Raw genomic sequence first — 13,473 nt, 5'->3', positions numbered from 1 at the left:
GCCGGTGAAAACTCGGACTATTTGTGACTGTTGATTGTAATTTGTTTTGTCCCATCCTGAAACCACAGAGTGTGGACCTGAGCAGCGGCAATAAATAGAGTGGGAGACAAGGACTGCAGACACAAGGCCGTATTTTGTTCTCCCCCAGGCATTGGGTTCCATGGCGAAGGGGTGGGGCCTGAACATGCCTCTGGGAGAGGGCTGCCATGCACCTGTCGTCGGGAGGGCCTGGCCCAATATTACCGGTGGCGTCAAGGCCTCGTGGTGGCCCTCCCGCCGCTTGGTTTGAATTTGAATATTTAAATAAATTAAAATGAATCAATTAATGAAACTCACATCGCCGCTAGATCTCGCTGCCATCTTCAGTCCGGTGGCCGGCACTCCCACACCTTCAGATTACCGTCCAGAGAAACAAGGCACCACTCTGGTGGGGAGGGTGGAGGAGGTAAGTTTATCAGTGCGGGGCGGGAGGGTGCGGGGAATGGGGTCAAATTAACATCATGGGTGTAGGGGATGGTGGGAAGTGTTGGAGTTGAAAGTTTGTGCAGTTTGGTGGGGGTGGGTCAGATCGGGGGGGGGGTGGGGGGGGGGGGGGAAGGGCAAATAATTGGCAGGGGTCTGTGCTTGTTCCTTTCCTCATCTGCAGCAGCCTCAAACTAACTGGGACACGGAAAACAGAGACTGGTTTTCATATTTTGACTTGGGTACCCAGGGCACAATTTCAAAATTGGCAGATGACACAAAACATGGAAGTATTGTGAATGGCGTGGAGGATAGTGATCGATTTCAAGAGGATATAGACAGGCTGGTGGAATGGGCAGACATGTGGCAGATTAAATTTAATGTAGAGAAATATGAAATGATACAATTCGGTAGGAAGAATGAGGAGAAGCAATATAAACTAAAGGGTACAATTCTAGACAGGTTGCAGGAACAGAGAGACCAGGTGCTATATGTGCACAAATCAGTGAAGGTGGCAGAGCAGGTTGAGAAAGTGTTTCAAAAGGCATTCAGGATCCTGAGTTTTGTAATTAGAGGCAGAGAGTACAAAAGCAAGAAAGTTATGGTGAAACTTTGTAAAACACTGGTTTGGCCTCAACTGGAGTATTGTGTCCAGTTCTGGGCACCACACTTTAGGAAGGATGTCAAGGCATTAGAGTGGGTACAGAAAAGATTAACCACAATGTTTCCAGGGATTTAGGGACTTAAGTTACATGGATAGATTGGAGAAGCTCGGGCTGTTCTCCTTAGAGACAGAGCTGGACAGAGTAGATCGGGAGAAACTGTTCCTGTTGGCGGGTCAAGAATCAGAGGACACCAATTTAAGATGATTGGCGAAATAAGCAACGATGACATGAGGAAAAACTTGTTTTACGCAGTGAATAGTTAGCATCTGGAATAACTGCCTGAGAGTGCGGTGGAGGCAGATTTGATCAAGGCCTTCAGGAGGGAATTGGATAATTCGATAGAGAGATACAGCACTGAAACAGGCTTTTCGGCCCACCGAGTCTGTGCCAAACATCAACCACCCATTTATACTAATCCTACATTAATCCCATATTCCCTACCACACCCCCACCTTCCCTGAATTCTCCTACCACCTACCTACACTAGGGGCAATTTACAATGGTCAATTTACCTATCAACCTGCAGGTCTTTGACTGTGGGAGGAAACCAAGCACCCGGTGGAAACCCACGCAGTCACAGAGAGAACTTGCAAACTCCACACAGGCAGTACCCAGAATTGAACCTGGGTCGCTGGAGCTGTGAGGCTGCGGTGCTAACCACTGCGCCATCCAGAATAGCAAAAAAAAAAATTCAGGGCTTTGGAACAGGCAGTGGAGTGGGACTAGCTAAATTGCTCTTGCAGAGAGCTTCCTTTTGTACTGTAATGATTATAATGATTCTATCTCGCCCCGCCCATAGACTGCAATTGGCGGGACACAAGCACCAGTGCTCCGGTCTCTCTGTGCCACTGCAGCGGGCTGAGTTCAGGTAGGTGCTGCTTCTTCTGTCCCAGTGAATGAGTGCTTGTAGTTGCTAGTCGTGGATCCACGTCGCCAAGTGTCCGACTGACTCCCCCTTAGGCTTTATCGGCTTTTGTGTATGTTCTTGGGAGGTGCGGCTGCATTCTGCTGTGCTATTTCTGTATGAAACTACACTGGGTCGTTCAGCGGCGAAAGATTTTTTTTGATACTAAAGAATTAGCGGTAAAGCAGTCAGTGGAAAATCGGCTCTGTTCGATTTCTCTCACATTTGGTGGAGGATTTCATCATTCAGAAATGTAACTGTCTTCAACTCTTCTTGCGTAATACCGTCCTTTGTGTATTTACTGAATTAAGTTTTAAGAACGAGCGGTTGGTTTATTTCCGGATCTGAAATAGCAAATATCTGTTTGTAGTTAATTCTCTGTCTGACTGTGTGTTTCAGGAAGTTTTGTTTGTTTTTTTTCATGGCTGATGCTTGAACCACACCCAGAATTCGGGCACAACTTGTCTCCGAGAGAAGTTGAACAGAATGATTGCTATTGATTTGTTAGACACCAGATTAAAAAAACAAAACCAGGGGACAATGTAAACGCACCCCCGACACGGTCTGCATGCGAAACCGGGTTTGTAGTAATCCTGAATCCAAAAACAAAACAATGCGGATGCTGGAAATCTGAAATAGGGTCTGACAAAAGGTCACTGACCTGCAACATTAACTGTTTTTTCTCTCCACAGATGTTGCCTGACCTGCTGAGTACTTCCAGCATTTTCTGTTTTAATTGTGGTCGTGATTCCTCCATTAGAATCACTTCATGTTAAAGTATAATTCAAACCTGATCCTTTACTGTCTGTATTGAGAACTTCTGCTTGTGCAGAAGGGCAACTTAATAGCTTAGAAAGTAATGTTACATTTCACTAACAAATTATGGAATGCAGTTTTGATTTGGTAACCTAAATGATAGCATCATGGTACAACACGTTGGACATTCTTTGAACGCACTTGCAGCTGCAGCGTTAGGTTTTTGATCTACAAGAGAGTGAAGGGTCACGGGGGACAGGCAGGAAAGTGGAGTTGAGACCAGGATCAGATCTTATTGAATGGTGGGTGGAGCAGGCTCGAGGGACCAAATGGCCTACTCCTGCTCCTATTTTTTGTGTTCTTACGTTATAATGTGGTTTCTCTTTGCACTGTTGGTGGTGCAGCCTGAATTAAGAGTAAGGGCCTAACTTGACACAGGAGTGGAGTAGACTGGGACGCCACTGCGTTGTGTAGTCAGTGCTGGACTTAATAATGTAATCACATTACACCAGTTTCTGCATCGTTGTGAATCTGTATCCAGTTTGCTCTAGATTCCTGTAAATGAGGGACACAAATCAGTACTGTGGTAAGAGGGGAACAAATGGGTGGCAAATAAAGTCTAATTTGATTGCATTGGATATAATTTACAATCTTTGGCCTTAAATAAACAGTAGGTAGATATTTAGTTAGTACAGGTCAAAATTTGCAGGAATATAACTGAAACTTTCTAAAGTAAATAGTTAAGTTTCTGTATGCTGTATTAAATCACTGAAATGGCTATGGAACATTGAATGTTGTCCTCAAAGACAAATGACTTGCTGTGTAAATGTGCTAGGGAGAATTAATAGTTGTAGTATAATTAGATATGCCTGGCCCTGCCTACATGCTATTTAAATAACTCTTGCCATTTAGCTTTATCATTACCCATGTTCTCATGGACTGTGATGCTGAAAGAGGTTTACTGTTTAGCTGACAAGATAATGGTAACTATTGTTAATCTTTGTTAACACAATCCGGTGTAGACAAAATGCTTATATCTGTGGGATTGGATTGGTTAAAGCAAAATGAGAAAATTATCAGTTAACACAATGAGCTCTACTTCTAATTTTATTTCAGCAAAATGGTTAGTTTTCTAACTGTAGTGAGTCTGATTTCCACCCCCCCCCCCCCCTCCCCCCCCCCCCCCCCCCCCCAACCTATCAAAAGTCAATTCAGAAAATAGTGAAATATTTAACATAGTGTTGATGACTCAGTGAGTTTCTCTAGTGAACATCTGAGCCAGACAGAAATTGGAGCTTCCAGATTCAATACTTCATCTCTTCAGAGTTATCTGATCCCAGCCAGGGGAATCGTAAGGATGCTTTAACAACAACAGCAACTTGTGTATATTAATATAGTTCGTTTAACGTAGTAAAACATCCCAAAACGTTTCATAGGAGCGTCATCAAACACAACTTGACCCCAAGCCACATAAGGAGGTATTAGACCAGATGACGAAAAGTTTGATCAAAGACGGAGGTTTGGAGGAGTATCTTGAAGGAGGAAAGAGCAAAAGAATGGCAGGAAGGTTTAAGGAGGGAATTCCAGAGCTGAGGGCCAGCAGCTGAAGGAAGGAGGTCTGGAGGAAATTACTGAAATGGGGAGGGGCAAGGCTGTGGAGGGATTTGAAAACAAGGATGAAGATTTTTAAAATGGGGACTACAGTTGGGAACAGTGGCCTGAAGAGAAATTAATCATTTTTGATTCCATGAGTCCTACTGGAAGCTTGTGTATGGACATGGATATAGACAAGATCAGGCTTGGTTGTAATGCCCCTGCACTCAAATATCCTGCAAAGGTTTGTGTGTGAGTGGCAATTTGGAAATGGGAGCAAAGGGTGATCAGTGCCGGTGGAATTAAACCCCAGCCAGAAATCATTCAGGAGAGGGGAGGAGGTGTGTGCCCATTTGTTACATACAGTCTCCAGTTTAAAAATGTGGCACTCGCTGACTTGCTGTGCTCTAAAGGAATTCTGGTGCTGATATAGTAATTTTGAAATAGGACAACAGTATGAGCTCATCATCCTTCAAGTCTGGGTTATCCAACGTATGGCCCTCCAGCCAGAATCCGACCCGCCAAAGGTTTCAGTAGGGCCCGCCAATCCTGCTGCTGTCAATCGGGGGCACTGACCCATGGGAGGGTCAGTGGGGGGGGTGGGTGGAGGAGGTGAGCACGGAGAGACAGTGTGGGGGAGGGGGTGAGCACGGAGAGACTGGGAAGGGTGAGCAAGGAGAGATTGTGTGGGGGAGGGGTGAACACGGAGACACTGGGGGAGGGGTGAACACGGAGACACTGGGGGAGGGGTGAGCACGGAGAAACTGTGGGGGAGGGGTGAGCACGGAGAGACAGTGGGGGAGGGGGTGAGCAAGGAGAGACAGTGTGGGGGAGGGGGTGAGCAAGGAGAGACAGTGTGGGGGAGGGGTGAGCAAGGAGAGATTGGGGGAAGGGTGAGCAAGGAGAGATTGGGGAAGGGTGAGCAAGGAGAGATTGGGGGAAGGGTGAGCAAGGAGAGATTGGGGGAAGGGTGAGCAAGGAGAGATTGGGGGAAGGGTGAGCAAGGAGAGATTGGGGGAAGGGTGAGCAAGGAGAGATTGGGGGAAGGGTGAGCAAGGAGAGATTGGGGGAAGGGTGAGCAAGGAGAGATTGGGGGAAGGGTGAGCAAGGAGAGATTGGGGGAAGGGTGAGCAAGGAGAGATTGGGGGAAGGGTGAGCAAGGAGAGATTGGGGGAAGGGTGAGCAAGGAGAGATTGGGGGAAGGGTGAGCAAGGAGAGATTGGGGGAAGGGTGAGCAAGGAGAGATTGGGGGAAGGGTGAGCAAGGAGAGATTGGGGGAAGGGTGAGCAAGGAGAGATTGGGGGAAGGGTGAGCAAGGAGAGATTGGGGGAAGGGTGAGCAAGGAGAGATTGGGGGAAGGGTGAGCAAGGAGAGATTGGGGGAAGGGTGAGCAAGGAGAGATTGGGGGAAGGGTGAGCAAGGAGAGATTGGGGGAAGGGTGAGCAAGGAGAGATTGGGGGAAGGGTGAGCAAGGAGAGATTGGGGGAAGGGTGAGCAAGGAGAGATTGGGGGAAGGGTGAGCAAGGAGAGATTGGGGGAAGGGTGAGCAAGGAGAGATTGGGGGAAGGGTGAGCAAGGAGAGATTGGGGGAAGGGTGAGCAAGGAGAGATTGGGGGAAGGGTGAGCAAGGAGAGATTGGGGGAAGGGTGAGCAAGGAGAGATTGGGGGAAGGGTGAGCAAGGAGAGATTGGGGGAAGGGTGAGCAAGGAGAGATTGGGGGAAGGGTGAGCAAGGAGAGATTGGGGGAAGGGTGAGCAAGGAGAGATTGGGGGAAGGGTGAGCAAGGAGAGATTGGGGGAAGGGTGAGCAAGGAGAGATTGGGGGAAGGGTGAGCAAGGAGAGATTGGGGGAAGGGTGAGCAAGGAGAGATTGGGGGAAGGGTGAGCAAGGAGAGATTGGGGGAAGGGTGAGCAAGGAGAGATTGGGGGAAGGGTGAGCAAGGAGAGATTGGGGGAAGGGTGAGCAAGGAGAGATTGGGGGAAGGGTGAGCAAGGAGAGATTGGGGGAAGGGTGAGCAAGGAGAGATTGGGGGAAGGGTGAGCAAGGAGAGATTGGGGGAAGGGTGAGCAAGGAGAGATTGGGGGAAGGGTGAGCAAGGAGAGATTGGGGGAAGGGTGAGCAAGGAGAGATTGGGGGAAGGGTGAGCAAGGAGAGATTGGGGGAAGGGTGAGCAAGGAGAGATTGGGGGAAGGGTGAGCAAGGAGAGATTGGGGGAAGGGTGAGCAAGGAGAGATTGGGGGAAGGGTGAGCAAGGAGAGATTGGGGGAAGGGTGAGCAAGGAGAGATTGGGGGAAGGGTGAGCAAGGAGAGATTGGGGGAAGGGTGAGCAAGGAGAGATTGGGGGAAGGGTGAGCAAGGAGAGATTGGGGGAAGGGTGAGCAAGGAGAGATTGGGGGAAGGGTGAGCAAGGAGAGATTGGGGGAAGGGTGAGCAAGGAGAGATTGGGGGAAGGGTGAGCAAGGAGAGATTGGGGGAAGGGTGAGCAAGGAGAGATTGGGGGAAGGGTGAGCAAGGAGAGATTGGGGGAAGGGTGAGCAAGGAGAGATTGGGGGAAGGGTGAGCAAGGAGAGATTGGGGGAAGGGTGAGCAAGGAGAGATTGGGGGAAGGGTGAGCAAGGAGAGATTGGGGGAAGGGTGAGCAAGGAGAGATTGGGGGAAGGGTGAGCAAGGAGAGATTGGGGGAAGGGTGAGCAAGGAGAGATTGGGGGAAGGGTGAGCAAGGAGAGATTGGGGGAAGGGTGAGCAAGGAGAGATTGGGGGAAGGGTGAGCAAGGAGAGATTGGGGGAAGGGTGAGCAAGGAGAGATTGGGGGAAGGGTGAGCAAGGAGAGATTGGGGGAAGGGTGAGCAAGGAGAGATTGGGGGAAGGGTGAGCAAGGAGAGATTGGGGGAAGGGTGAGCAAGGAGAGATTGGGGGAAGGGTGAGCAAGGAGAGATTGGGGGAAGGGTGAGCAAGGAGAGATTGGGGGAAGGGTGAGCAAGGAGAGATTGGGGGAAGGGTGAGCAAGGAGAGATTGGGGGAAGGGTGAGCAAGGAGAGATTGGGGGAAGGGTGAGCAAGGAGAGATTGGGGGAAGGGTGAGCAAGGAGAGATTGGGGGAAGGGTGAGCAAGGAGAGATTGGGGGAAGGGTGAGCAAGGAGAGATTGGGGGAAGGGTGAGCAAGGAGAGATTGGGGGAAGGGTGAGCAAGGAGAGATTGGGGGAAGGGTGAGCAAGGAGAGATTGGGGGAAGGGTGAGCAAGGAGAGATTGGGGGAAGGGTGAGCAAGGAGAGATTGGGGGAAGGGTGAGCAAGGAGAGATTGGGGGAAGGGTGAGCAAGGAGAGATTGGGGGAAGGGTGAGCAAGGAGAGATTGGGGGAAGGGTGAGCAAGGAGAGATTGGGGGAAGGGTGAGCAAGGAGAGATTGGGGGAAGGGTGAGCAAGGAGAGATTGGGGGAAGGGTGAGCAAGGAGAGATTGGGGGAAGGGTGAGCAAGGAGAGATTGGGGGAAGGGTGAGCAAGGAGAGATTGGGGGAAGGGTGAGCAAGGAGAGATTGGGGGAAGGGTGAGCAAGGAGAGATTGGGGGAAGGGTGAGCAAGGAGAGATTGGGGGAAGGGTGAGCAAGGAGAGATTGGGGGAAGGGTGAGCAAGGAGAGATTGGGGGAAGGGTGAGCAAGGAGAGATTGGGGGAAGGGTGAGCAAGGAGAGATTGGGGGAAGGGTGAGCAAGGAGAGATTGGGGGAAGGGTGAGCAAGGAGAGATTGGGGGAAGGGTGAGCAAGGAGAGATTGGGGGAAGGGTGAGCAAGGAGAGATTGGGGGAAGGGTGAGCAAGGAGAGATTGGGGGAAGGGTGAGCAAGGAGAGATTGGGGGAAGGGTGAGCAAGGAGAGATTGGGGGAAGGGTGAGCAAGGAGAGATTGGGGGAAGGGTGAGCAAGGAGAGATTGGGGGAAGGGTGAGCAAGGAGAGATTGGGGGAAGGGTGAGCAAGGAGAGATTGGGGGAAGGGTGAGCAAGGAGAGATTGGGGGAAGGGTGAGCAAGGAGAGATTGGGGGAAGGGTGAGCAAGGAGAGATTGGGGGAAGGGTGAGCAAGGAGAGATTGGGGGAAGGGTGAGCAAGGAGAGATTGGGGGAAGGGTGAGCAAGGAGAGATTGGGGGAAGGGTGAGCAAGGAGAGATTGGGGGAAGGGTGAGCAAGGAGAGATTGGGGGAAGGGTGAGCAAGGAGAGATTGGGGGAAGGGTGAGCAAGGAGAGATTGGGGGAAGGGTGAGCAAGGAGAGATTGGGGGAAGGGTGAGCAAGGAGAGATTGGGGGAAGGGTGAGCAAGGAGAGATTGGGGGAAGGGTGAGCAAGGAGAGATTGGGGGAAGGGTGAGCAAGGAGAGATTGGGGGAAGGGTGAGCAAGGAGAGATTGGGGGAAGGGTGAGCAAGGAGAGATTGGGGGAAGGGTGAGCAAGGAGAGATTGGGGGAAGGGTGAGCAAGGAGAGATTGGGGGAAGGGTGAGCAAGGAGAGATTGGGGGAAGGGTGAGCAAGGAGAGATTGGGGGAAGGGTGAGCAAGGAGAGATTGGGGGAAGGGTGAGCAAGGAGAGATTGGGGGAAGGGTGAGCAAGGAGAGATTGGGGGAAGGGTGAGCAAGGAGAGATTGGGGGAAGGGTGAGCAAGGAGAGATTGGGGGAAGGGTGAGCAAGGAGAGATTGGGGGAAGGGTGAGCAAGGAGAGATTGGGGGAAGGGTGAGCAAGGAGAGATTGGGGGAAGGGTGAGCAAGGAGAGATTGGGGGAAGGGTGAGCAAGGAGAGATTGGGGGAAGGGTGAGCAAGGAGAGATTGGGGGAAGGGTGAGCAAGGAGAGATTGGGGGAAGGGTGAGCAAGGAGAGATTGGGGGAAGGGTGAGCAAGGAGAGATTGGGGGAAGGGTGAGCAAGGAGAGATTGGGGGAAGGGTGAGCAAGGAGAGATTGGGGGAAGGGTGAGCAAGGAGAGATTGGGGGAAGGGTGAGCAAGGAGAGATTGGGGGAAGGGTGAGCAAGGAGAGATTGGGGGAAGGGTGAGCAAGGAGAGATTGGGGGAAGGGTGAGCAAGGAGAGATTGGGGGAAGGGTGAGCAAGGAGAGATTGGGGGAAGGGTGAGCAAGGAGAGATTGGGGGAAGGGTGAGCAAGGAGAGATTGGGGGAAGGGTGAGCAAGGAGAGATTGGGGGAAGGGTGAGCAAGGAGAGATTGGGGGAAGGGTGAGCAAGGAGAGATTGGGGGAAGGGTGAGCAAGGAGAGATTGGGGGAAGGGTGAGCAAGGAGAGATTGGGGGAAGGGTGAGCAAGGAGAGATTGGGGGAAGGGTGAGCAAGGAGAGATTGGGGGAAGGGTGAGCAAGGAGAGATTGGGGGAAGGGTGAGCAAGGAGAGATTGGGGGAAGGGTGAGCAAGGAGAGATTGGGGGAAGGGTGAGCAAGGAGAGATTGGGGGAAGGGTGAGCAAGGAGAGATTGGGGGAAGGGTGAGCAAGGAGAGATTGGGGGAAGGGTGAGCAAGGAGAGATTGGGGGAAGGGTGAGCAAGGAGAGATTGGGGGAAGGGTGAGCAAGGAGAGATTGGGGGAAGGGTGAGCAAGGAGAGATTGGGGGAAGGGTGAGCAAGGAGAGATTGGGGGAAGGGTGAGCAAGGAGAGATTGGGGGAAGGGTGAGCAAGGAGAGATTGGGGGAAGGGTGAGCAAGGAGAGATTGGGGGAAGGGTGAGCAAGGAGAGATTGGGGGAAGGGTGAGCAAGGAGAGATTGGGGGAAGGGTGAGCAAGGAGAGATTGGGGGAAGGGTGAGCAAGGAGAGATTGGGGGAAGGGTGAGCAAGGAGAGATTGGGGGAAGGGTGAGCAAGGAGAGATTGGGGGAAGGGTGAGCAAGGAGAGATTGGGGGAAGGGTGAGCAAGGAGAGATTGGGGGAAGGGTGAGCAAGGAGAGATTGGGGGAAGGGTGAGCAAGGAGAGATTGGGGGAAGGGTGAGCAAGGAGAGATTGGGGGAAGGGTGAGCAAGGAGAGATTGGGGGAAGGGTGAGCAAGGAGAGATTGGGGGAAGGGTGAGCAAGGAGAGATTGGGGGAAGGGTGAGCAAGGAGAGATTGGGGGAAGGGTGAGCAAGGAGAGATTGGGGGAAGGGTGAGCAAGGAGAGATTGGGGGAAGGGTGAGCAAGGAGAGATTGGGGGAAGGGTGAGCAAGGAGAGATTGGGGGAAGGGTGAGCAAGGAGAGATTGGGGGAAGGGTGAGCAAGGAGAGATTGGGGGAAGGGTGAGCAAGGAGAGATTGGGGGAAGGGTGAGCAAGGAGAGATTGGGGGAAGGGTGAGCAAGGAGAGATTGGGGGAAGGGTGAGCAAGGAGAGATTGGGGGAAGGGTGAGCAAGGAGAGATTGGGGGAAGGGTGAGCAAGGAGAGATTGGGGGAAGGGTGAGCAAGGAGAGATTGGGGGAAGGGTGAGCAAGGAGAGATTGGGGGAAGGGTGAGCAAGGAGAGATTGGGGGAAGGGTGAGCAAGGAGAGATTGGGGGAAGGGTGAGCAAGGAGAGACTGGGGGAAGGGTGAGCAAGGAGAGACTGGGGGAAGGGTGAGCAAGGAGAGACTGGGGGAAGGGTGAGCAAGGAGAGACTGGGGGAAGGGTGAGCAAGGAGAGACTGGGGGAAGGGTGAGCAAGGAGAGACTGGGGGAAGGGTGAGCAAGGAGAGACTGGGGGAAGGGTGAGCACGGAGAGACTGGGGGAAGGGTGAGCACGGAGAGACTGGGGGAAGGGTGAGCACGGAGAGACTGGGGGAAGGGTGAGCACGGAGAGACTGCGGGGGAAGGGTGAGCACGGAGAGACTGCGGGGGAGGGGGGAGCAAGGAGAGACTGCGGGGGAGGGGGGAGCAAGGAGAGACTGCGGGGGAGGGGGGAGCAAGGAGAGACTGCGGGGGAGGGGGGAGCAAGGAGAGACTGCGGGGGAGGGGGGAGCAAGGAGAGACTGCGGGGGAGGGGGGAGCAAGGAGAGACTGCGGGGGAGGGGGGAGCAAGGAGAGACTGCGGGGGAGGGGGGAGCAAGGAGAGACTGCGGGGGAGGGGGGAGCAAGGAGAGACTGCGGGGGAGGGGGGAGCAAGGAGAGACTGCGGGGGAGGGGGGAGCAAGGAGAGACTGCGGGGGAGGGGGGAGCAAGGAGAGACTGCGGGGGAGGGGGGAGCAAGGAGAGACTGCGGGGGAGGGGGGAGCAAGGAGAGACTGCGGGGGAGGGGGGAGCAAGGAGAGACTGCGGGGGAGGGGGGAGCAAGGAGAGACTGCGGGGGAGGGGGGAGCAAGGAGAGACTGCGGGGGAGGGGGGAGCAAGGAGAGACTGCGGGGGAGGGGGGAGCAAGGAGAGACTGCGGGGGAGGGGGGAGCAAGGAGAGACTGCGGGGGAGGGGGGAGCAAGGAGAGACTGCGGGGGAGGGGGGAGCAAGGAGAGACTGCGGGGGAGGGGGGAGCAAGGAGAGACTGCGGGGGAGGGGGGAGCAAGGAGAGACTGCGGGGGAGGGGGGAGCAAGGAGAGACTGCGGGGGAGGGGGGAGCAAGGAGAGACTGCGGGGGAGGGGGGAGCAAGGAGAGACTGCGGGGGAGGGGGGAGCAAGGAGAGACTGCGGGGGAGGGGGGAGCAAGGAGAGACTGCGGGGGAGGGGGGAGCAAGGAGAGACTGCGGGGGAGGGGGGAGCAAGGAGAGACTGCGGGGGAGGGGGGAGCAAGGAGAGACTGCGGGGGAGGGGGGAGCAAGGAGAGACTGCGGGGGAGGGGGGAGCAAGGAGAGACTGCGGGGGAGGGGGGAGCAAGGAGAGACTGCGGGGGAGGGGGGAGCAAGGAGAGACTGCGGGGGAGGGGGGAGCAAGGAGAGACTGCGGGGGAGGGGGGAGCAAGGAGAGACTGCGGGGGAGGGGGGAGCAAGGAGAGACTGCGGGGGAGGGGGGAGCAAGGAGAGACTGCGGGGGAGGGGGGAGCAAGGAGAGACTGCGGGGGAGGGGGGAGCAAGGAGAGACTGCAGGAAAGATGTGATTAAGCTAGAGAGGGTGCAGAAAAGATTCACAAGGATGTTGCCTGGTTTGGAGGGCTTGCGTTATAAAGAGAGATTGGATAGGTTGGGTCTGTTTTCCCTGGAGCGTAGGAGGCTGAGAGGGAACATGATAGAGGTATATAAAATTATGAGAGGCATAGATAGGGTAGATATCCAGAGTCTGTTTCCCATGGTAGGGGTGACTAAAACTAGAGGGCATAGATTTAAGATGAGAGGGAGGAGGTTTAAAGGGGTAAATTTTTCACACAAAGAATAGTGGGTATCTGGAATGAGTTGCCTGAGGAGGTGGTGGAGGCAGGAACAGTAGCAACATTTAAGAGGCATCTGGACAGGTACTTGAATGAGCAAGGCATTGAGGGATTATGGAATTAATGCAGGCAGGTGGGATTAGTATAGATAGGCATTATGGTCGGCATGGACGTGGTGGGCCGAAGGGCCTGTTTCTGTGCTGTTTGACTCTATGACTGGGGGGGAGTGAGCATGGAGAGACTGTGTGGGGGGGTGGGGGGGGGTTGAGTACGGAGAGACGTTGTGGGGGGGGGGGGGGGCGTTGAGTACGGAGAGACGTTGTGGGGAAGGGTAGGGTGAGCACAGAGAGACGGGGACCTTTACCTTTCTGAAATTTGCTCATTGGCCCCCTATGCAGCATAAAAATTGTAATATGGCCCATCATGTGAAAAGCTTGGCCCCCCTGCTTTAAGTAGAAGGAATGGGCTTGCTAAGCTGAATGTGTGTTTTTTGTTTCTTGCATTTTAATAATACAGTAACGGTTTGAGAAAGGATAATGAAAGTCTGCGTTGTCACTTTTTTCCGAGTCATAGAAGGAACCATCAGCCCATCGAGTCCATGCTGGCTCTCCGCAGAGCAATCCAGTCAGTCCAACTCCCCCACTCGAATCCCATAACCCTGCAAGTTTATTTCCTTCAAGAGGCTAACCAGTTTCCTTTTGAAGTCATTGATTGTCTCCACTTCCACCACCCTCGTGGGCAGCAAGTTCCAGGTCATTACCATTCGCTGCGTAAAAAAGTGCTTCCTCATGTCCTCCTGCATCTCTTGCCCAAAACCTTCCA

General features: G+C 53.5%; 1 protein-coding gene across 2 annotated transcripts in view; it reads left to right on the top strand.

The window, feature by feature from the left end:
- Positions 1–1,907: 1,907 nt before the first annotated feature.
- Positions 1,908–13,473, top strand: part of gsdmeb (gasdermin Eb) — a 71,651-nt gene continuing 60,085 nt past the window's right edge. Inside the window, exon 1 of one of the 2 annotated variants that reach the window (XM_068058913.1) lies at positions 1,908–1,995. The gene's annotated coding sequence lies outside the window, so the exon portion shown is untranslated. Of the gene's footprint in view, positions 1,996–2,024; positions 2,285–13,473 lie in introns of those variants that run through there. The other variant, XM_068058921.1, reaches the window with a different exon arrangement.

This window comes from Heterodontus francisci, chromosome 2, assembly GCF_036365525.1.
Source record: "Heterodontus francisci isolate sHetFra1 chromosome 2, sHetFra1.hap1, whole genome shotgun sequence".
Lineage (NCBI taxonomy): Eukaryota > Metazoa > Chordata > Chondrichthyes > Heterodontiformes > Heterodontidae > Heterodontus > Heterodontus francisci.
Note: the sequence above shows the minus strand (reverse complement) of the source record. Positions and strands in the feature narration are given on the sequence as shown.